Genomic DNA, 25,664 nt, shown 5'->3' on the forward strand with positions numbered 1-25,664 from the left:
CAGGACCTGTTAGTATAAATAATGGAGCCTATAAATATTTTCATGAATAAGCAACAACGTAACCCCTTGTGAACTATGATGTACTAAATGAACCTTCAGGCATATATGTATGATATTACTATGTCTTCTGTGGTTTCTATGTTTGATGTAGATATTATCTGTTTAACTATTGCCTATTCTGTTATATCTATCTAACACGCGATCTCGACTAGTGCTACAGACTCATATCTATATATTTAATATATGGTCTAGAGTCTCTATGGAAAGCCATGAAGTAGCGCTTGGCGGATAGCATTGGTCATGATATGCTAGAAGCTGGGTTGTTATATTATGCACCTAAAATTACTACACATGTATCTTGGATACTAAGCAAATAGAGATACATGTTGTTTGCAAACGTATCACATCTCAGTTGAACCCATGGTCAGGCCAAAACTTTTCCTTACATATCTCGATGGCTTAGTGTCTAAGATGCCTATATACTTTATCTGCAAGAACAATATTTAAATACATAATTTTTTTTAGAATTACATATATCAATAATTAAAATATTTATTTTATTTATATTAAAAAATTCATCATAAATATACATTTTAAAAAACATATTTAATTTGTCTAAAATAATAGAGTTAAACTCTAAAATAATCCCCGAAATTGGCCGAATACACTAAATTAGTTGCACTAATTACGTTCTTGAAATTGAAAAATTACACCATGTTTGTCCCTTAGTCCCTTTTTGTCCAAATATTGGTAAGTTGGTACTTTCATGCCACACTAGAACAAATAACGACTAGCTGAGATGACAAATGAACTTTGGTGAACCAATATAGTCCATTTTTGCCTTTATAATTATTCTCCCCAAATTGTACTCCAAATCTAATTGTAACATGTTTGATGATTTTTGTAGGGTTTATAGTGGCAAGATAAAGATAGGATAAACTGTACATGTTATACAAAAGGATATTCACCAGGTGATGAGGAGGGCACGACTATGATATGAAGCACGAAGACTTTTCTTATTTCCTATGTCTGTGTGTCAAACACATTTTAAACATGACTCTCATCGATATTCGTCTGACACGCGTGCCTTCCATGTCCAACTGTGTTTTAATAAAAAATAAAAAATTCTTCACAAGACATGCTTGGACACACCTAAATACCATTACGTGTCAACGTGTCCAACCTTATTCTTAACATGTATTATTGAAATGGGTTTAGAAATAGTATATATTATTAATTATTAAAACAAAAAATATTTTAAATACTTTATGTAATTAAAAAAGACATTAAAATAATTAAAAATTAAATTATATTTTAATATCAATAAAATACCAAAATATCATTACGATTTATCTAAAAAATACTTTATATTTTATATATATGATGTGTTCATGTGTCTTATAAGAATTTTAAATTCGTGTGTCCACGTGTTCCTTATCGTATCGTGTGTTGTGTCCGTGTTAGTGTCCATGCATCATAGGAACGAGGTAACACAGTGTGGGTGTGTTAAGCACAAGTTCCTTCCTGAACATTACAGGCAAGACACCTTCATCAAATTTCACAATCTAAGATAAAAGTCGTGTTTGTAGAAGAGCATACAATGGAGTTTGAAGTGTTTCTTTTGAAATGTGATATTTACGAGCTTGAAAAATAAACCATTGTACGTTATTTTAGAGGACTGAACACAGAAATTTTCAATGTCATTCAGCTGCAACCATATTGGACCATAGATGATGTCATTAGGGTGGCATTAAAGATCGAAAAGAAAAGAAATAGAAGGGTAACAAATAATCATCAAAGAATAAAGACATCATCCACGATGGTCAGTAAGAAATGAAGACAAGATATTCTAAAACTTCAAAAAGCGACAACGAGTATGGATCATCATTCAAAAAGTACTTTAAATATTAGATAGATGAATCTAGGAACTACCTCTAAGTAAAGACTCTTTTATTCCTTTTGAAATTTATTTCTTTAATTGCTTTCAACTTATTTACTTTAATTATTAGTCTTTTAGTTATCATTCTTATACACATAATTTCATATTTCATGATCAATTATAATGTTATTTGTCTTGAATATAGCTCTAATTTCTATTTGCAAGGTTTAGAAAACCACTCATCTCAATTTCAAATTTGACTTCTGGTGGATTTGGATTGATTACAATGACTTGAAATAATTAACTCTAACTCATCACTTATCAGACTCTGATATTTTTGAATTAATGGAAATTCCCTCTTCAAAATGGTTGTTATGAGAAGTGGTGCGCGAAATTGTGAACAATACTTTTCACAACTCTCATAATCCCCGGTCATGAACTCCAAAAACTTGGTAGTTCAATTCCATGGCATTACACAACTTCGCACAACTAACCAGCAAGTGCACTGGGTCGTCCAAGTAATACCTTACGTGAGTAAGGGTCGATCCCACGGAGATTGTTAGTATGAAGCAAGCTATGGTCATCTTGCAAATCTTAGTCAGGCAGACTCAAATGTATATGGTGATGAACGAAAATATCATAAAAGATAAAGATAGAGATACTTATGTAATTCATTGGTAGGAACTTCAGATAAGCGCATGAAGATGCCTTCCCTTCCGTCTCTCTGCTTTCCTACTGTCTTCATCCAATCCTTCTTACTCCTTTCCATGGCAAGCTCGTGTAGGGTTTCACCGTTGTCAATGGCTACCTCTCATCCTCTCAGTGAAAGCGATTGCATATGCTCTGTCACAGCATAGCGGAATTCAGCTGTCGGTTCTCGGTCAGGCCAGAATAATATCCATCGATACTTTTGCGTCTGTCACTAACGCCCCGCCTGCTAGGAGTTTGAAGCACGTCACAGTCATTCAGTCATTGAATCCTACTCAGAATACCACAGACAAGGTTAGACCTTCCGGATTCTCTTGAATGCTGCCATCAGTTCTCGCCTATACCACGAAGACTCTGATCTCACGGAATGGTTGGCTCGTTTGTCAGGCGAGCACTCGGTTGTCAGGCGATCAACCATGCATCGTGCAATCAGGAATCCAAGAGATATTCACTAGAGCCTTGGTTGCTTGTAGAACAAGAGTGGTTGTCAGTCACCTTGTTCATAAGTGGGAATGATGATGAGTGTCACGGATCATCACATTCATCAAGTTGAAGAACAAGTGATATCTTAGAACAAGAACAAGCGGAATTGAATGGAAGAACAATAGTATTTGCATTAATACTCGAGGTACAGCAGAGCTCCACACCTTAATCTATGGTGTGTAGAAGCTCCACCGTTGAAAATACATAAGCATAAGGTCTAGGCATGGCCGAATGGCCAGCCTCCCAATGATCTAAGATAGCATAAAACGAAGATAGCTACCAAAGTCCTTTAATACAATAGTAAAAGGTCCTACTTATAGATAACTAGTAGCCTAAGGTTTACAGAAATGAGTAAATGACATAAAAATCCACTTCCGAGCCCACTTGGTGTGTGCTTGGGCTGAGCAATGAAGCAATTTCGTGTAGAGACTCTTCTTGGAGTTAAACGCCAGCTTTTATGCCAGTTTGGGCGTTTAACTCCCATTTGGGTGCCAGTTCCAGCGTTTAACGCTGGGATTTCTTGAGGTGACTTTGAACGCCGATTTGGGCCATCAAATCTTGGGCAAAGTATGGACTATCATATATTGCTGGAAAGCCCAGGATGTCTACTTTCCAACGCCGTTGAGAGCGCGCCAATTGGGCTTCTGTAGCTCCAGAAAATCCACTTCGAGTGCAGGGAGGTCAGAATCCAACAGCATCTGCAGTCCTTTTCAGTCTCTGAATCAGATTTTTGCTCAGGTCCCTCAATTTCTGCCAGAAAATACCTGAAATCACAGAAAAACACACAAACTCATAGTAAAGTCCAGAAAAGTGAATTTTAACTAAAAACTAATAAAAATATACTAAAAACTCAACTAAAACTACCAAAAACATACTAAAAACAATGCCAAAAAGTGTATAAATTATCCGCTCATCACAACACCAAACTTAAATTGTTGCTTGTCCTCAAGCAACTGAAAATCAAATAAGATAAAAAGAAGAGAATATGCAATGAATTCCAAAAACATCTATGAAGATCAGTATTAATTAGATGAGCGGGGCTTTTAGCTTTTTGCCTCTGAACAGTTTTGGCATCTCACTCTATCCTTTGAAATTCAGAATGGTTGGCTTCTTTAGGAACTCAAAATCCAGATAGTGTTATTGATTCTCCTAGTTAAGTATGATGATTCTTGAACACAGCTACTTATTGAGTCTTGGCCGTGGCCCAAAGCACTCTGTCTTCCAGTATTACCACCGGATACATACATGCCACAGACACATAATTGGGTGAACCTTTTCAGATTGTGACTCAGCTTTGCTAAAGTCCCCAATTAGAGGTGTCCAGGGTTCTTAAGCACACTCTTTTTGCCTTGGATCACAACTTTATTCTTTCTTTTTTCTTTCTTTTTCTCTTCTTCTCTTTTTTTTCGGTTTTCTTCTTTCTTTTTTTTTTCGCTTGCTTTCTCTCTTTTTTTTTTCTTTGTATTCACTGCTTTTTCTTGCTTCAAGAATCATTTTTTTATGATTTTTCAGATCCTCAGTAACATGTCTCCTTTTTCATCATTCTTTCAAGAGCCAACCTTCATGAACCACAAATTCAAGATACATATGCACTGTTTAAGCATACATTCAGAGAACAAGAGTATTGCCACCACATCAAAATAATTAAACTATTATAAAATTCAAAATTCATGCAATTCTTTCCTTTTTTCTCAATTAAGCACGTTTTTATTCAAGAAAGGTGATGGATTCATAGGACATTCATAACTTTAAGGCATAGACACTAAGACACTAATGATCACAAGACACAAACATGGACAAACATAAGCATAAAATTCGAAAAACAGAAGAATAAAGAACAAGGAAATTAAAGAACGGGTCTACCTTAGTGATGGCGGCTCTTTCTTCCTCTTGAAGATCCTATGGAGTGCTTGAGCTCCTCAATGTCTCTTCCTTGTCTTTGTTGCTCCTCTCTCATGATTCTTTGATCTTCTCTAATTTCATGGAGGATGATGGAGTGTTCTTGATGCTCCACCCTTAGTTGTCCCATGTTGGAACTTAGTTCTCCTAGGGAGGTGTTCAGTTGCTCCCAATAGTTTTGTGGAGGAAAGTGCATCCCTTGAGGCATCTCAGGGATCTCATGATGAGAGGGGTCTCTTGTGTGCTCCATCCTTTTCTTAATGATGGGCTTATCCTCATCAATGGGGATGTCTCCCTCTATGTCAACTCCTACTGAATAACAGAGGTGACAAATGAGATGAGGAAAGGCTAACCTTGCTAAGGTAGAGGACTTGTCCGCCACCTTATAGAGTTCTTGGGCTATAACCTCATGAACTTCCACTTCTTCTCCAATCATAATGCTATGAATCATGATGGCCCGGTCTAGAGTAACTTCGGACCGGTTGCTAGTGGGAATGATTGAGCGTTGAATGAACTCCAACCATCCTCTAGCCACGGGTTTGAGGTCATGCCTTCTCAATTGAACCGGCTTGCCTCTTGAATCTCTCTTCCATTGTGCGCCCTCTTCACATATGACTGTGAGGACTTGGTCCAACCTTTGATCAAAGTTGACCCTTCTAGTGTAAGGATGTTCATCTCCTTGCATCATAGGCAAGTTGAATGCCAACCTTACACTTTCCGGACTGAAATCCAAGTATTTCCCCCAAACCATAGTAAGATAATTCTTTGGATTCGGGTTCACACTTTGATCATGGTTCTTGGTGATCCATGCATTGGCATAGAACTCTTGAACCATCAAGATTCCGACTTGTTGAATGGGGTTGGTAAGAACTTCCCAACCTCTTCTTCGGATCTCATGGCGGATCTCCGGATATTCACCCTTTTTGAGTGAAAAGGGGACCTCGGGGATCACCTTCTTCAAGGCCACAACTTCATAGAAGTGGTCTTGATGCACCCTTGAGATGAATCTCTCCATCTCCCATGACTCGGAGGTGGAAGCTTTTGCCTTCCCTTTCCTCTTTTTAGAGGTTTCTCCGGCCTTGGATGCCATAAATGGTTATGGAAAAACAAAAAGCAATGCTTTTACCACACCAAACTTAAAAGGTTTGCTCGTCCTCGAGCAAAAGAAGAAAGAAGAGAGTAGAAGAGGAAGAAATGAGGGAGAAAGGGATGGCTTTGTATTTGGCCAAAGAAGGGGAGAAGTGGTGTTTAAGTTGTGTGAAAATGAAGGAGTGAAGAAGGGTATTTATAGGAGAGAGGGGAGATGGAGTTCGGCCATTATGGGTGGGTTTGGGAGGGAAAGTGGTTTGAATTTGAATGGAAGGTTAGGTGGGGTTTTATGAAGGATGTATGTGAGTGGTGAAGAGAAAGATGGGATTTGATAGGTGAAGGGTTTTTGGGGAAGAGGTATTGAGGTGATTGGTGAATGGGGGAAGAAGAGAGAGAGTGGTGGTGGGGTAGGTGGGGGTCCTGTGGGGTCCACAGATCCTGTGGTGTCAAGGAAAAGTCATCCCTGCACCAAATTTTGCTCAAAATCACGTTTTGAGCCATTTCTGGCGTTAAACGCCGGGCTGGTGCCCATTCCTGGCGTTTAACGCCAGGTTCTTGCCCTTTTCTGGCATTTAACGCCAGTCTGGTGCCCCTTTCTGGCGTTAAACGCCCAACTGCTAGCCTCACTGGCGTTTAAACGCCAGTGAGTTCTTCCTCCAGGGTGTGCTGTTTTTCTTCCTATTTTTCATTCTGTTTTTGCTTTTTTCATTGATTTTGTGACTTCTTATGATCATCAACCTACAAAAAAGATAAAATAACAAAAGGAAATAGTTAATTATAAAACATTGGGTTGCCTCCCAACAAGCGCTTCTTTAATGTCATTAGCTTGACAGAGGACTCTCATGGAGCCTCACAGATACTCAGAGCCATGTTGGAACCTCCCAACACCAAACTTAGAGTTTGAATGTGGGGGTTCAACACCAAACTTAGAGTTTGGTTGTGGCCTCCCAACACCAAACTTAGAGTTTGACTGTGGGGGCTCTGTTTGACTCTGATTTGAGAGAAGCTCTTCAAGCTTCCTCTCCATGGTGACAGAGGGATATCCTTGAGCCTTAAACACATAGGATTTTCCATTCACTTGAATGATCAGTTCGCCTCTATCAACATCAATCACAGCCTTTGCTGTGGCTAGGAAGGGTCTGCCAAGGATGATGGTTTCATCCATGAACTTCCCAGTCTCTAGGACTATGAAATCAGTAGGGATATAATGGTCCTCAACTTTAACCAGAACATCCTCTACAAGTCCATAGGCTTGTTTTCTTGAGTTGTCTGCCATCTCTAGTGAGATTTTTGCAGCTTGCACCTCAAAGATCCCTAGCTTCTCCATTACAGAGAGGGGCATGAGGTTTACACTTGACCCTAAGTCACACAGAGCCTTCTTGAAGGTCATGGTGCCTATGGTACAAGGTATTGAAAACTTCCCAGGATCTTGTCTCTTTTGAGGCAGTTTTTGCCTAGACAAGTCATCCAGTTCTTTGGTGAGCAAAGGGGGTTCATCCTCCCAAGTCTCATTTCCAAATAACTTGTCATTTAGCTTCATGATTGCTCCAAGGTATTTAGCAACTTGCTCTTCAGTGACATACTCATCCTCTTCAGAGGAAGAATACTCATCAGAGCTCATGAATGGCAGAAGTAATTCCAATGGAATCTCTATGGTCTCATTTTGAGCCTCAGATTCCCATGGTTCCTCATTGGGGAACTCATAGGAGGTTGGTGCACGCCCATTGAGGTCTTCCTCAGTGGCGTCCATCTCCTCTCTTTCCTCTCCATATTCGGCCATGGTTATGGCTTTGCACTCTCCTTTTGGATTTTCTTCTGTGTTGCTTGGGAGAGTATTAGGAGGGAGTTCAGTAATTTTCTTGCTCAGCTGACCCACTTGTCCTTCCAAATTTCTGATGGAGGACCTTGTTTCATTCATGAAACTTTGAGTGGTTTTGATTAGATCAGAGACCATTGTTGCTAAGTCAGAGGTATTCTGCTTAGAACTCTCTGTCTGTTGCTGAGAAGATGATGGAAAAGGCTTGCCATTGCTAAACCTGTTTCTTCCACCATTATTGTTATTGAAACCTTGTTGAGGTCTCTCTTGATTCTTCCATGAGAAATTTGGGTGATTTCTCCATGAAGAATTATAGGTGTTTCCATAGGGTTCTCCTAGGTAATTCACCTCTTCCATTGAAGGGTTCTCAGGATCATAAGCTTCTTCCTCAGATGAAGCATCCTTAGTACTGCCAGGTGCATTTTGCATTCCAGACAGACTTTGAGAAATCAAATTGACTTGTTGAGTCAATATCTTGTTCTGAGCCAGTATGGCATTCAGAGCATCAATCTCAAGAACTCCTTTCTTCTGATTTGTCCCATTGTTCACAGGATTCCTTTCAGAAGTGTACATGAATTGGTTATTTGCAACCATTTCAATTAGTTCCTGAGCCTCTGCAGGCGTCTTCTTCAGATGAAGAGATCCTCCCGCAGAGCTATCCAAAGACATCTTGGATAGTTCAGAGAGACCATCATAGAAAATACCTATGATGCTCCATTCAGAAAGCATGTCAGAAGGACATTTTCTGATTAATTGTTTGTATCTTTCCCAAGCTTCATAGAGGCATTCTCCATCCTTTTGTCTGAAGGTTTGGACTTCCACTCTAAGCTTACTCCATTTTTGAGGTGGAAAGAACTTTGCCAAGAAGGCATTGACTAGCTTTTCCCAAGAGTCCAGGCTATCTTTAGGTTGTGAGTCCAACCATATTCTAGCTCTGTCTCTTACAGCAAAAGGGAATAGCATCAGTCTGTAGACCTCAGGGTCAACCCCATTAGTCTTGACTGTGTCACAGAATTGCAAGAACTCAGCTAAAAACTGATGAGGATCTTCCATTGGAAGTCCATGGAATTTGCAATTCTGTTGCATTAGAGAAACTAATTGAGGCTTAAGCTCAAAGTTGTTTGCTCCAATGGCAGGGATAGAGATGCTTCTCCCATAGAAGTTGGGAGTAGGTGCAGTAAAGTCACCCAGCACCTTCCTTGCATTGTTGGCATTGTTGTTGTTTTCGGCTGCCATGTGTTCTTCTTCTTTGAAGAATTCGGTCAGGTCCTCTAAAGAGAGTTGTGCTTTGGCTTCTCTTAGCTTTCTCTTCAAGGTCCTTTCAGGTTCAGGGTCAGCTTCAACAAGAATGCCTTTGTCTCTGCTCCTGCTCATATGAAAGAGAAGAGAACAAGAAGATGTGGAATCCTCTATGTCACAGTATAGAGATTCCTTGAGGTGTCAGAGGAAAAGAAAAATAGAAGAAAGAAGGTAGAAGAATTCGAACTTGATGAGATAAAGTTCGAATTGTGCATTAAGAAGGAGTAGTACTCCATAAATAGAAGGATGTGAGAAGGAGGGAAGAGAATTTTCAAAAATTAATTAGAAAGATGTCAAAAATATTTTAAAAATTGATTGTTAATTTTCGAAAATTGAAAGTGGAAAAGAAATCAAGTGATTTTTGAAAAAGTTTTTGAAGTTAGAAATTAAAAAGATTTGATTGAAAACTGATTTTGAAAAAAGATGTGATTAAAGAGATATGATTGAAAAGATTTGATTTGAAAATAATTTTAAAAGATATGTTTTGAAAACAATTTTTAAAAGATTTGATTTTGAAAATCAATGACTTGTCTAACAAGAAAAGATATGATTCAAACATTAAACCTTCCTCAACAGAAAAGGCAACATATTTGAGATGTTCAATCAAATCATTAATTGTTAGTAAGTATCTTTGAAAAAGGAAAGGAATTGATTTTGAAAACATTTGATTGAAAAGATATGATTTGAAAAAGATTTGATTTTGAAAAACTTTGAAAACTTGAAAAAAAAAATTGATTTGAAAACAAAATCTTCCCCCTAGCACCATCCTGGCGTTAAACACCCAGAATGGCCTCCATTCTGGCGTTTAACACCCAAAATACTACCTCTTTGGGCGTTAAACGCCCAACCAGGTACCCTGGCTGGCGTTTAAACGCCAGTCTGTCTTCTTCACTGGGCATTTTTGAATGCTCAGCTTTTTCTGTATAATTCCTCTGCAGCATGTTCTGAATCTTCAATTCTTTGTATTATTGACTTGAAAAGACACAAATTAAAAATATTTTTGGATTTTTAATAATCAAAATGCAACAAGAATGAAATAACAATGCATGCAAGACACCAAACTTAGCAGTTTGTATACTGCCGACACTATATGAGACACATAAACACTCAAGCCAAAAGAATTCAAAGATCAGAGTAAGAAATCATCAAGAATTACTTGAAGATCCTTAAGATACATGAATGAATGCATGCAATTGACACCAAACTTAAGATGAGACTAGTGTCTCAACAAGGAACATAACATATTTTTGGCTTTTATGAAATTTTTTGATTTTTTTGTGTTTTTTCGAAAATTAAGTGGAAAAAGATATCAAAATTCTTAATGAGAATTCCAGGAATCAGTGCAATGCTAGTCTAAGACTCCGGTCCAGGAATTAGACATGGCTTTACAGCCAGCCAAGCTTTCAAAGAAAGCTTCGGTCCAAAACACTAGACATGGCCAAAGGCCAGCCAAGCCTTAGCAGATCACTGCTCCAAAAGCAAGATTGATAAAAATCAACAAGCTCTTGTGATGGTAAGTTGAAATCTCGGTCCAATGAGATTAGACATGGCTTCTCAGCCAGCCAGATTTCAACAAATCATCATGAAACTCTAGAATTCATCTTCAAGAATTTCGAAAAAAAAAATACCTAATCTAAGCAACAAGATGAACCGTCAGTTGTCCAAACTGAACAATCCCCGGCAACGGCGCCAAAAGCTTGCTCAAAACTTGAACAATCCCCGGCAACGGCGCCAAAAACTTGGTGCGCGAAATTGTGAACAATATTTTTCACAACTCTCATAATCCCCGATCATGAACTCCAAAAACTTGGTAGTTCAATTCCATGGCATTACACAACTTCGCACAACTAACCAGCAAGTGCACTGGGTCGTCCAAGTAATACCTTACGTGAGTAAGGGTCGATCCCACGGAGATTGTTAGTATGAAGCAAGCTATGGTCATCTTGCAAATCTTAGTCAGGCAGACTCAAATGTATATGGTGATGAACGAAAATATCATAAAAGATAAAGATAGAGATACTTATGTAATTCATTGGTAGGAACTTCAGATAAGCGCATGAAGATGCCTTCCCTTCCGTCTCTCTGCTTTCCTACTGTCTTCATCCAATCCTTCTTACTCCTTTCCATGGCAAGCTCGTGTAGGGTTTCACCGTTGTCAATGGCTACCTCCCATCCTCTCAGTGAAAGCGATTGCATATGCTCTGTCACAGCATAGCGGAATTCAGCTGTCGGTTCTCGGTCAGGCCGGAATAATATCCATCGATACTTTTGCGTCTGTCACTAACGCCCCGCCTGCTAGGAGTTTGAAGCACGTCACAGTCATTCAGTCATTGAATCCTACTCAGAATACCACAGACAAGGTTAGACCTTCCGGATTCTCTTGAATGCTGCCATCAGTTCTCGCCTATACCACGAAGACTCTGATCTCACGGAATGGTTGGCTCGTTTGTCAGGCGAGCACTCGGTTGTCAGGCGATCAACCATGCATCGTGCAATCAGGAATCCAAGAGATATTCACTAGAGCCTTGGTTGCTTGTAGAACAAGAGTGGTTGTCAGTCACCTTGTTCATAAGTGGGACTGATGATGAGTGTCACGGATCATCACATTCATCAAGTTGAAGAACAAGTGATATCTTAGAACAAGAACAAGCGGAATTGAATGGAAGAACAATAGTATTTGCATTAATACTCGAGGTACAGCAGAGCTCCACACCTTAATCTATGGTGTGTAGAAGCTCCACCGTTGAAAATACATAAGCATAAGGTCTAGGCATGGCCGGATGGCCAGCCTCCCAATGATCTAAGATAGCATAAAACGAAGATAGCTACCAAAGTCCTTTAATACAATAGTAAAAGGTCCTACTTATAGATAACTAGTAGCCTAAGGTTTACAGAAATGAGTAAATGACATAAAAATCCACTTCCGGGCCCACTTGGTGTGTGCTTGGGCTGAGCAATGAAGCAATTTCGTGTAGAGACTCTTCTTGGAGTTAAACGCCAGCTTTTATGCCAGTTTGGGCGTTTAACTCCCATTTGGGTGCCAGTTCCAGCGTTTAACGCTGGAATTTCTTGAGGTGACTTTGAACGCCGATTTGGGCCATCAAATCTTGGGCAAAGTATGGACTATCATATATTGCGGGAAAGCCCAGGATGTCTACTTTCCAACGCCGTTGAGAGCGCGCCAATTGGGCTTCTGTAGCTCCAGAAAATCCACTTCGAGTGCAGGGAGGTCAGAATCCAACAGCATCTGCAGTCCTTTTCAGTCTCTGAATCAGATTTTTGCTCAGGTCCCTCAATTTCAGCCAGAAAATACCTGAAATCACAGAAAAACACACAAACTCATAGTAAAGTCCAGAAAAGTGAATTTTAACTAAAAACTAATAAAAATATACTAAAAACTCAACTAAAACTACCAAAAACATACTAAAAACAATGCCAAAAAGTGTATAAATTATCCGCTCATCAAGAAGTCAAACCTAAAACAAGTTATGAATCTTAAAGCATGTTTTATTTACTATTTGAGCTATAATTATTTTTTGGTCATATTGAACTCTAACAAACTCATTTTTATGTTCTTTTTTCTTCTTTTAGAAGACTAGAACTCTCTAAGTTTTGTGCATTCAATATGAGCAACTTTGGTGAAGACTTGGTTAGATGGTTCTATGCTACAATAAGGTTGGAAGATGGCGTCTTGCTAGCCAATGTTAGAAATAAAGAAATTAAGCTCACTTTGGATGAATTTGCTAAGTTGCTAGACTTGCCTACAAATGAATTATAATTTTACGAATTTACAAAATCTCAAAAATAGGAAGACTATAATTAACGAAGATGAATTGTTAGCAACATTTGGCTTAATTAATCCCTCTAGAAAATGTTCATCAAATTGGCCAACTATTACTAATATGGTGCCCCAATGTAGATTTTTTCGTTATCTTATTACTTGGGTATTTTGAATTACTATGTGCTTTTACATGATCTTATTAAAAGGAAAGAAGTCAATTGAGCTTATTTTGTGAGATCTTATATGTTACAATGCCAAGGAGGTGACAAAAGTTTCGCATATCCTCTAGAAATTATGATAATTTTGAAGAAATATCACATACACTTTAAGCATAAATAAAGAATCTATAAGATATTTTCATGGCCTATTAGAGCTCACACCTTTAGAGAAGGAAAGAAGGATGGTGAGGAAGCTCAAATGCACAACAACCACCTCTACCTCGACTAACAATTCAAGAATGCATGGATAATATTGCAGAAGTGATGCGTGAGCATCTTGTATCCTTTTTCTCTTTATGCTACTAGGACAAAAAATCATGAAGAGTGATGCGTGAGCATCTTGTACCCTTTTCTTACCATTTTCTAGTTGTTTTTAGTTAGATTTTATTTAAGTTCAAAGTATTTTGATGCAAAAAATTCTCTGTGGATGCTACTTTGAGTTGTTCTTGTGTTTTTATGATTTCAGGTGAAATTTGGAGCAGTTTGGAAGAGTTTGGAGCTAAAACAGAAAAGTTGGCGTATTCCCCTTGGGGCGCTAAACGCTAAGCTGGCGTTTAGTGCCAGTAGCATGCACGAAGTTACTCATTCTAGGGCGCTAAATGCCCAATATGGCGTTTAGCACCAGCAAGCTTGGCCCGCATTCACTCTCCTTGGCATCTCAAGTGGATTTAGCATTTATTAGCTATATTTTATTTTCTTTTTGTAACTTTTTATTCACAAACAATATCTTTTAGTCCTAGGATTTATTATTATTTTTATTTCATTTCCGTATCAAATTAGGTTAGTATAAAAGGGAAAAGATCTCTTAGCATACAGATCTTCTTCCTCTCGCACGTTTTCAGAATCCTAGTTTCTTTGTAAGTCATGAGCAACTAAACCTCTTTGGTTAACGTTAGGAGCTCTGTTTATTTCTATGTTTTAAGACTATTGCTTTTCTATTTTAATTAATGTACTGATTCAGTTTCAAGGATTGTTTTTGTTCTTAATCTTATGAATCTGGGTGAAACGAGAGTGGTGCACGAAATTATGATCATCAACAATGGCGCCAATAGACTTGGTGCTCTCAAACGTGAATCACACTTTGTCACAACTCCGCACAACTAACCAGCAAGTACACTGGGTCGTCCAAGTAATACCTTAGTGAGTAAGGGTTGATCCCACGGAGATTGTCGGCTTGAAGCAAGCTATGGTCACCTTATAAATCTCAGTCAGGTGAATTCAAATGGGTTATGGAGTTTTCATAATTAAAAGATAAATAAAACATAAAGTAAAGATAGAGATACTTATGTAATTCATTAGTGAGAATTTCAGATAAGCGTATGAAGATGCTTCATTCCTCATGAATCTCTGCTTTCCTACTGCCTTCATCCAATCCTTCATACTCCTTTCCATGGCAAGCTGTATGTTCGGGTTTCACCAGCGTCAATGGCTACCTCCCGTCCTCAGTGAAAATGGTCCAAATGCGCTGTCACCGCACGACTAATCATCTGTAGGTTCTCGATCATGTTGGAATAAAATCCAGTGATTCTTTTGCGTTTGTCACTACGCCCAACACTCGCGAGTTTGAAGCTCATCACAGTCATCCCATCTCAGATCCTACTCGGAGTACCACAGATAAGGTTTAGACTTTCCGGATCTTAGGAATGGCCGCCAATAATTCTAGCTTATACCACGAAGACTCCGATCTTACGGAATGGAGGCTAAGAGATACGCGCTCGATCTAAGGTAGAACGGAAGTAGTTGTCAGGCACGCGTTCATAGGTGAGAATGATGATGAGTGTCATGGATCATCACATTAATCATGTTGAAGTGCAGCGAATATCTTAGAATAAGAATAAGCTGAATTGAATAGAAGAACAATAGTAATTGCATTAATACTCGAGGAACAGTAGAGCTCCACACCTTAATCTATGGTGTGTAGAAACTCCACCGTTGAAAATACATAAGAACAAGGTTCAGGCATGGCCGTGAGGCCAGCCTCCCCAAAATGTGATCAAGAGATCAAAAGATGATCAAGAGATTCCAAGATGAAAATACAATAGTAAGAGGTTCTATTTATAATGAAACTAGCTACTAGGGTTTACAGAAATAGGTGAATGATGCAGAAATCTACTTCCGGGCCCACTTGGTGTGTGCTTGGGCTGAGCATTAAGCTTTACACATGTAGAGACCTCTCTTGGAGTTAAACGCCAGCTTTGGTGCCAGTTTGGGCGTTTTAACTCAAACTTTTATGCCAACTCTGGCATTTTGACTTTAGAATAGGGCAGAGAAGGGGCATTTGAATGCCAGTTTGCATAATCAAAAATCGGGTAAAGTATGGACTATTATATATTGCTGGAAAGCCCTAGATGTCTACTTTCTAATGCAATTGAGAGCGCGCCATTTAAAGTTCTGTAGCTCTAGAAAATCTACTTCGAGTGTAGGGAGGTTAGAATCCAACAGCATCAGCAGTCCTTTGTCAGCCTCTGAATCAGATTGTTGCTCAGGTCCCTCAATTTCAGCCAGAAAATACCTGAAATCATAGAAAAATACACAAACTCATAGTAAAGTCCAGAAATATGAATTTTGCATAAAAACTAATAAAAACATCCCAAAAAGTAGCTAGATCCTACTAAAAACTACCTAAAAACAATGCCAAAAAGCGTATAAATTATGCGCTCATCACAACACCAAACTTAAATTGTTGCTTGTCCCCAAGCAACTAAAAACAAAATAGGATAAAAAGAAGAGAATATACAATGAATCCCACAGTATCAATGAAACTTAGTTCTAATTAGATGAGCGGGGCTTGTAGCTTTTTTGCTTCTGAACAGTTTTGGCACCTCACTTTATCCCTTGTGGTTCAGAATGATTGGCATCTATAGGAACTCAGAATTTTAGATAGTGTTATTGATTCTCCTAGTTAAGTATGTTGATTCTTGAACACAGCTACTTTATGAGTCTTGGCCGTCACCTAAGCACTTTGTTTTCCAGTATTACCACTGGATACATAAATGCCACAGACACATAACTGGGTGAACCTTTTCAGATTGTGACTCAGCTTGTCCTCAAGCAACTGAAAATCAAATAAGATAAAGAGAAGAGAATATGCAATGAATTCCAAAAAGATCTATGAAGATCAGTATTAATTAGATGAGCGGGGCTTTTAGCTTTTTGCCTCTGAACAGTTTTGGCATCTCACTCTATCCTTTGAAATTCAGAATGATTGGCTTCTATAGGAACTCAGAATCCAGATAGTGTTATTGATTCTCCTAGTTAAGTATGATGATTCTTGAACACAGCTACTTTATGAGTCTTGGCCGTGGCCCAAAGCACTCTGTCTTCCAGTATTACCACCGGATACATACATGCCACAGACACATAACTGGGTGAACCTTTTCAAATTGTGACTCAGCTTTGCTAGAGTCCCCAATTAGAGGTGTCCAGGGTTCTTAAGCACACTCTTTTTTCCTTGGATCACGACTTTATTTTTTTCTTTTTTCTTTTTCCCCCTTTTTTTTCATTTTTTTCGTTTTTTTTGTATTCACTGCTTTTTCTTGCTTCAAGAATCATTTTTATGATTTTTTAGATCCTCAGTAACATGTCTCCTTTTTTCATCATTCTTTCAAGAGCCAACATTCATGAACAACAAATTCAAAAGACATATGCACTATTTTTGCCACCACATCAAAATAATTAATCTGTTATAAAATTCAGAATTCATGCAATTATTCTCTTTTTTAATTAAGAACATTTTTCATTTAAGAAAGGTGATGGATTCATAGGACATTCATAACTTTAAGGCATAGACACTAAGACACTAATGATCATAAGACACAAACATAGATAAACATAAGCATAAAAATTTGAAAAACAGGAGAATAAAGAACAAGAAAATTAAAGAACGGGTCCACCTTAGTGATGGCGGCTTGTTCTTCCTCTTGAAGATCTTATGGAGTGCTTGAGCTCCTCAATGTCTCTTCCTTGCCTTTGTTGCTCCTCTCTCATGATTCTTTGATCTTCTCTAATTTCATGGAGGAGGATGGAATGTTCTTGGTGCTCCACCCTTAGTTGTCCCATGTTGGAACTCAATTCTCCTAGGGAGGTGTTGAATTGCTCCCCATAGTTTTGTGGAGGAAAGTGCATCCCTTGAGGCATCTCAGGGATTTCATGATGAGTGGGATCTCTTGTTTGCTCTATCCTTTTCTTAGTGATGGGCTTGTCCTCATCAATGAGGATGTCTCCCTCTATGTTAACTCCAACTGAATAACAGAGGTGACAAATAAGATGAGGAAAGGCTAACCTTGCCAAGGTAGAGGACTTGTCCGCCACCTTATAAAGTTCTTGGGATATAACCTCATGAACTTTCACTTCCTCTCCAATCATGATGCTATGAATCATGATAGCCCGGTCTATAGTAACTTCGGACCGGTTGCTAGTGGGAATGATTAAGCGTTGGATAAACTCCAACCATCCCCTAGCCACGGGCTTGAGGTCATGCCTTCTCAGTTGAACCGGCTTCCCTCTTGAATCTCTCTTCCATTGAGCGCCTTCTTCAAAAATGTCTATGAGGACTTGGTCCAACCTTTGATCAAAGTTGACCCTTCTAGTGTAAGGGTGTTCATCTCCTTGCATCATGGGCAAGTTGAATGCCAACCTTACATTTTCCGGAATTAAATCTAAGAATTTCTCCCGAACCATTGTAAGCCAATTCTTTGGGTCCGGGTTCACACTTTGATCATGGTTCTTGGTGATCCATGCATTGGCATAGAACTCTTGAACCATTAAGATTCCAACTTGTTGAATGGGGTTGGTAAGAACTTCCCAACCTCTTCTTTGGATCTCATGTCGGATCTCCGGATATTCACTCTTTTTGAGTTTGAAAGGGACCTCGGGGATCACCTTCTTCATGGCCACAACTTCATAGAAGTGGTCTTGATGCACCCTTGAGATGAATCTCTCCATCTCCCATGACTCGGAGGTGGAAGCTTTTGCCTTTTCTTTCCTCTTTCTAGAGGTTTCTTCGGCCTTAGGTGCCATAAATGATTATGGAAAAATAAAAAGCAACGCTTTTACCACACCAAACTTAGAAGGTTTGCTCATCCTCGAGCAAAAGAAGAAAGAAGAGAGTAGAAGAAGAAGAAATAGAGGAGATGGAGGTGGCTTTGATATTCGGCCAAGGGGGAGAAGTAGTGTGTAGGTTGTGTGAAAATGAAGGAGTGAGGATGGGTTTATATAGGAGTGGAGAGGGGGTGTATGGTTCGGCCATTATGGGTGAGTTTGGGAGGGAAAGTGGTTTGAATTTGAATGGTAGGGTAGGTGGGGTTTTATGAAGGATGGATGTGAGTGGTGAAGAGAATGGTAGGATTTGATAGGTGAGGGGTTTTTGGGGAAGAGGTGTTGAGGTGATTGGTGAATGGGTGAAGAAGAGAGAGAGTGGTGGGGTAGGTAGGGATCCTGTGGGGTCCACAGATCCTGAGGTGTCAAGGATAATTCATCCCTGCACCAAGTGGCGAGCAAAATTGCTCTTTCTGCCAATCTTGGCGTTAAACGCCGGGCTGATGCCCATTTCTAGCGTTTAACGCCAACTTGATGCCCATTCATGGCGTTAAACGCCAGTCTGATGCCCCTTTCTGGCGTTAAAGGCCCAGAATGGTGCCAGACTGGGCGTTAAACGCCCAATTGCTGCCCTTACTGGCATTTAAATGCCAGCAATGTTTTCCTCTAGGGTGTGCTATTTTTCTTTCTGTTTTTCATTATATTTTTGCTTTTTCAATTGATTTTGTGACTTCCCATGATCATCAACCTATAGAAAACATAAAATAACAAAGGAAAATAGATAAATATAACATTGGGTTGCCTCCCAACAAACGCTTTTTTAATGTCAGTAGCTTGACAGTGGGCTCTCATGGAGCCTCACAGATACTCAGAGCAATGTTGGAACCTCCCAACGCCAAACTTAGAGTTTGAATGTGGGGGTTCAACACCAAACTTAGAATTTGGTTGTGGCCTCCCAACACCAAACTTAGAGTTTGACTGTGGGGGCTCTGTTTGACTCTGTTTTGCGAGAAGCTCTTCATGCTTCCTCTCCATGGTTACAGAAGGATATCCTTGAGCCTTAAATACAAAGGATTATTCATTCACTTGAATGATCAATTCTCCTCTGTCAACCTCAATCACAGCCTTTGCTGTGGCAAGGAAGGGTCTGCCAAGGATGATGGATTCATCCATGCACTTCCCAGTTTCTAGGACTATGAAATCAGCAGAGATGTAGTGGTCTTCAACCTTTACCAGAACATCCTCTACAAGTCCATAAGCTTATTTTCTTGAATTATCTGCCATCTCTAGTGAGATTCTTGCAGCTTGTACCTCAAAGATCCCTAGCTTCTCCATTACAGAGAGAGGCATGAGGTTTATACTTGACCCTAAGTCACACAGAGCCTTCTTAAAGGTCATGGTGCCTATGGTACAAGGTATTGAAAACTTCCGAGGATCCTGTCTCTTTTGAGGTAATTTCTGCCTAGTCAAGTCATCTAGTTCTTTGGTGAGCAAAGGGGGTTCATCCTCCCAAGTCTCATTACTAAATAACTTGTCATTTAGCTTCATGATTGCTCCAAGGTACTTAGCAACTTGCTCTTCAGTGACATCTTCATCCTCTTCAGAGGAAGAATACTCATCAGAGCTCATGAATGGCAGAAGTAAATCCAATGGAATCTCTATGGTCTCAGTGTGAGCCTCAGATTCCCACGGTTCCTCATTAGGGAACTCATTGGAGGCCAGTGGACGTCCATTGAGGTCTTCCTCAGTGGCGATCACTGCCTCTTCCTCCTCTCCAAGTTCGGCCATGTGGGTCATGTTAATGGCCTTGCATTCTCCTTTTGGATTCTCTTCTGTATTGCTTGGAAGAGTACTAGGAGGGAGTTCAGTAATTTTCTTGCTTAGCTATCCCACTTGTGCCTCCAAATTCCTAATGGAGGACCTTGTTTCAGTCATGAAACTTTGAGTGGTTTTGATTAGATCAGAGACCATGGTTGCTAAGTCAGAGTGGCTCTGCTTAGAATTCTCTATCTGTTTCTGAGAAGATGATGGAAAAGGCTTGCCATTGCTAAACCTGTTTCTTCCACCATTATTGTTGTTGAAACCTTGTTGAGGTCTCTGTTGATCCTTCCATGAGAGATTTGGATGATTTTTCCATGAAGGATTATAGGTGTTTCCATAGGGTTCTCCCATGTAATTCACCTCTTCCATTGAAGGGTTCTCAGGATCATAAGCTTCTTCTTTAGATGAAGCGTCCTTAGTACTGCCTGGTGTAGCTTGCATTCTAGACAGACTTTGAGAAATCATATTGACTTGCTGAGTCAATATTTTATTCTGAGCCAGTATGGCATTCAGAGTATCAATCTCAAGAACTCATTTTTTCTGATTCGTCTCATTGTTCACAGGATTCCTTTCAGAAGTGTACATGAATTGGTTATTTGCAACCATTTCAATGAGTTCTTGAGCTTCTACAGGCGTCTTCTTCAGATGAAGAGATCCTCCAGCAGAGCTATCCAATGACATCTTGGACAGTTCAGACAGACCATCATAGAAGATACCTATGATGCTCCATTCAGAAAGCATGTCAGAGGGACACTTTTTGATCAATTGTTTGTATCTTTCCCAAGCTTCATAGATGGATTCACCTTCCTTCTGTCTGAAGGTTTAGACTTCCACTCTAAGCTTACTCAATTTTTGAGGTGGAAAGAACTTTGCCAAGAAGGCATTGACTAGCTTTTCCCAAGAGTTCAGGCTTTCTTTAGGTTGTGAATCCAACCATATCCTAGCTCTGTCTCTTACAGCAAAAGGGAATAGCATAAGTCTATAGACCTCAGGGTCAACCCCATTAGTCTTGATAGTGTCACAGATTTGCAAGAACTCAGCTAAAAACTGATGACGATCTTCCAATGGAAGTCCATGGGACTTGCAATTCTGTTGCATTAGAGAAACTAATTGAGGCTTAAGCTCAAAGTTGTTTGCTCCAATGGCAGGGATAGAGATGCTTCTCCCATAGAAGTCAGGAGTAGGTGCAGTAAAGTCACCCAGCACCTTCCTTGCATTGTTGGCATTGTTGTTGTTTTCGGCTGCCATGTCTTCTTCTTGTTTGAAGATTTCTGTTAGGTCCTCAGAGAGTTGTGCTTTAGCTTCTCTTAGCTTTCGCTTCAAGGTCCTTTCAGGTTCAGGGTCAGCCTCAACAAGAATGCTTTTGTCTTTGCTCCTGCTCATATGAAAGAGAAGAGAACAAGAAAGTATGAAATCCTCTATGTCACAGTATAGAGATTCCTTGAGGTGTCAGAGGAAAAGAAAAATAGAAGGAAGAGATAGAAGAATTCGAACTCATCTAGAAAGATAGAATTCAAATTGTGCATTGAGGAAGAGTGTTAGTCCATAAATAGAAGGATGTGAGAATAGGGGAAGAAATTTTCGAAAATAAATTAAAAAGATTTTAAAAACATTTTGAAAAAATAAAAAATGATTTTCGAAAAACATGATTGGGAAAAAAATAAAGTGATTTTTGAAAAAGACTATGAAATTAGAAATAAAAAAAGATATGATTGAAAACTATTTTAAAAAAATTGTGATAAAAAGATATGATTGAAAAGATATAGTTTTAAAAAGATATGATTGAGAAGATATGATTTGAAAAACAATTTAAAAAAAAGATTTGATTTTGAAAATTAATGACTTGGCTAACAAGAAATTTAAACCTTTCTCAACAGAAAAGGCAACATACTTGAAATGTTGAATCAAATCATTAATTGTTAGCAAGTATTTTTGAAAATGGAAAGAAATTGATTTTGAAAAGATATGATTGAAAAGATATGATTTGAAAAAGATTTGATTTTGAAAAATTTTGAAAACTTGAAAAAAAATTTGAGTTAAAAACAAAATCTTCCCTCTTGTGCCATCCTGGCGTTAAACGCCCAGAATGGTATACATTCTGGCGTTTAACGCCCAAAACTCACCCCTTTTGGACGTTAAACGCCCAGCCAGGCACCCTGGCTGGCGTTTAAACGCCAGTTTTCCTTCTTCATTGGGCGTTTTGAACGCCCAGCTTTTTCTGTGTAGTTCCTCTGCTGTATGTTCTGAATCTTCAATTCTCTGTATTATTGACTTGAAAAGACACAAATTAAAAATTTTTTTTGGATTTTTAATAATGAAAAATAATCAAAATGAAACTAAGATCAAATAAACAATGCATGCAAGATACCAAACTTAGAAGTTTGTATACTATTGACACTAACAAAATGAGAATGCATATGAGAAACAACAAAACACTCAAGACAAGAGAATTTAAAGATCAGAGCAAGGAAATCATCAAGAATAACTTGAAGATCAATTAAGACACATGAATGAATTCGAAAAATGCAAGAAGAATAGAAACAAGCAATTGACACCAAACTTAAAATGAGACACTAGACTCAACAAGAAACATAAAATATTTTTGGTTTTTAAGATTTTATAATTTTTTTGTGCTTTTTCGAAAATTATATGGAGAAGTAAAATAAAGGATTCAAAATTCTTAATGAGAATTCCAGGAATCATGCAATGTTAGTCTAAAGCTTCAGTCTAAAGAAATTAGACATGGCTAGCCAAGCTTCAGCAGGACAATACATTCAAGAGCTAAATTGATGAGGATCAATCAGCTTTGGTGATGATAAGAACATCACCTTGAAACACTAGAATTCATTCTTAAGAACTCTGAAGAAAAATACCTAATCTAAGCAACAAGATAAACCGTCAGTTGTCCAAACTCAAACAATCCCCGGCAACGGCGCCAAAAACTTGGTGCACAAAATTGTGATCATCAATGGCGCCATCAACATGGTACGCTTAATTGCAATCTCAACTCTTTATCACAACTTCACACAACTAACCAACAAGTGCACTGGGTCGTCCAAGTAATAAACCTTACGCGAGTAAGGGTCGATCCCACGGAGATTGTTGGTTTGAAGCAAGCTATGGTCATCTTGTAAATCTCAGTCAGGCGGACTCAAATGGTTATGGATTATTTATGAATAAAACATAAAATAAGGATAGAGATACTTATGTAATTCATTGGTGAGAATTTCAGATAAGCGTATGGAGATGCTCTGTCCCTTCCGTCTCTCTGCTTTCCTACTGTCTTCATCCAATCCTTCTTACTCTTTTCCATGGCAAGCTGTATGTTAGGCATCACCGTTGTCAATGGCTACAGTCCCGTCCTCTCAGTAAAAATGTTCAACGCGCTCTGTCACAGCACGGCTATTCAGCTGTCGGTTCTCGATCATGTCGGAATAGAATCCAGTGATTCTTTTGCGTCTGTCACTAACGCCCCACAATCGCGAGTTTGATGCTCGTCACAGTCATTCAATCCTTGAATTCTACTTAGAATACCACAGACAAGGTTTAGACCTTCCGGATTCTCTTGAATGCTGCCATCAATTCTAGCTTATACCACGAAGATTCCGATTAAGGGATCCAAGATGTATCCACTCAATCTAAGGTAGAACGGAGGTGGTTGTCAGGCACACGTTCATAGGTGAGAATGATGATGAGTGTCACGAATCATCTCATTCATCAAATTGAGGAACAAGTGATATCTTAGAACAAGAATAAGCATGAATTGAATAGAAGAACAATAGTAATTGCATTAATACTCGAGGTACAGCAGAGCTCCACACCTTAATCTATGGTGTGTAGAAACTCCACCGTTGAAAATACATAAGAACAAGGTCTAGGCATGACCGTGAGGCCAGCCCCCAAAATGTGATCAAGAAATCAAAAGATGATCAAAAGATGAAAATACGATAGTAAAAGGTCCTATTTATAATGAAACTAGCTACTAGGGTTTACAGAAATAGGTAAATGATGCAGAAATCCACTTCCGAGCCCACTTGGTGTGTGTTTAGGCTGAGCATTGAGCTTCACACGTGTAGAGGCTTCTCTTGGAGTTAAACGCCATTTTTGGTGCCAGTTTGGGCATTTAACTCTAGCTTTTATGCCAGTTCTGGCGTTTTGACTTCAGAATAGGGCAGAGAAGAGATGTTTGAACGCCAGTTTGCGTCATGAAAACTCGAGCAAAGTATGGACTATTATACATTTCTGGAAAGCCCTGGATGTATACTTTCCAACCCAATTGAGAGCGCGCCATTTGGAGTTCTGTAGCTCCATAAAATTCACTTCGAGTTCAGGGAGGTCAGATTCCAACAGCATGTGCAGTCCTTTGTCAGCCTCTGAATCAGATTTTTGCTTAGGTCCCTCAATTTCAGCCAGAAAATACCTGAAATCACAAAAAATACCTAAACTCATATTTTTGCATAATCACAAAAATATGAACTTTGAGTCTTGTCAGCCAGTCTGATGACTACATCTGTGGACATTATCTCATTGTTCTACAGCCTCTTCGCCAAGGATAGGGGCAGTAAGTTGATGCTTGCCCCCAAATTATAGAGCGCTCTATCAAACATTGTTTCCCCTATGGCACAGGAGATATGAAAACTCCCTGGGTCTCTTCTTTTTGTAGGCAACTCAGGTTGAATAAGGGCACTGCATTCCTTATTCATCACTATAGTCTGGCCTCCTTTGATTGAGCTTTTTCTGGAAAGAAGTTCCTTCATATACTTGATGAATGCAGGCATTTGTTGGATAGCCTTGATGAATGGTATGTTCACATGCAGAGATGCAAACAAGTCTAGGAACCTTGAGTATATTCTCTTCCCCACAGCACCATTGAGCAGTTGGGGAAATGGTGCATAGAGCTTCAACAGCTCTTGTTGTGAGATTTCTGGTTCTTGGTGATCTCTATCCTCCTCCTCTGTTGAGTTGTCTTCAGGCTGTTTGGAGATTTTGCTTTGCTTGTCTTCAGCCTCTTGACCACTTGTAGTGACCATTTTGCAATCTTCCCATCTTACTTTCTTTGCTTCTCCTCTTGGGTTTTTCTCCGTGTCACTTGGGAAGCCATCAGTAGGTTTGGGAATCTTCTCAGCTAAGCATCTCACTTGGAATTCCAGCTTCTTGATGGTTTCTCCCTGGTTCTTAATATTGGCTCGCACCTCCTCTTTGAACACCTTGTTTTCTTGAATCTTTTGGCATATTTCTTCAAGTAAGGTTTCAAGCTTAGAGAGTCTGTCATCAATTGATGGTAGATTGGGATTAGAGGTGGAAGGATGAGAGGTGTTGTTTTGGTTTTGATATGGGTGTGGAGAAGTGTTGTTGTGGGGGTGTTGATATGTCCTCTGTGTGAATTGTTGATGGGCTGCATTGTTGTTGGAGTTGTAACGTCTTTGGTCTTGGCTTTGATCTTGCTGATTCCCCCACCCAAAGTTTGGGTGGTTCCTCCATCCAGGGTTGTATGTCTTGGAGTATGGATCATGGTTCTGTCTAGGTGAATTCCCAATGTAGTTGGCTTGCTCAAGATTACCCTCTGCCTCTTCATCCATTCCTTCTTGGGTTGTTGATGAAGTGGTGATGGCTGCCACTTGGTTCCTCTCCATC

The 25,664-nt window shown here is 39.2% G+C and overlaps 2 non-coding genes across 2 annotated transcripts; both read left to right on the forward strand.

The window, feature by feature from the left end:
* The first annotated feature begins 8,597 nt into the window (after positions 1–8,597).
* On the forward strand, positions 8,598–8,705 carry LOC130955189 (small nucleolar RNA R71). The gene has a single exon (XR_009076635.1). It is a non-coding gene; the product is annotated as a small nucleolar RNA R71 (small nucleolar RNA).
* A 12,060-nt stretch (positions 8,706–20,765) lies between these two features.
* LOC130954972 (small nucleolar RNA R71) lies at positions 20,766–20,873 on the forward strand. The gene has a single exon (XR_009076534.1). It is a non-coding gene; the product is annotated as a small nucleolar RNA R71 (small nucleolar RNA).
* The last annotated feature ends 4,791 nt before the right edge of the window (positions 20,874–25,664 follow it).

Source organism: Arachis stenosperma, chromosome 1 (genome assembly GCF_014773155.1).
Source record: "Arachis stenosperma cultivar V10309 chromosome 1, arast.V10309.gnm1.PFL2, whole genome shotgun sequence".
In the NCBI taxonomy this organism is placed as follows: Eukaryota; Viridiplantae; Streptophyta; class Magnoliopsida; order Fabales; family Fabaceae; genus Arachis; species Arachis stenosperma.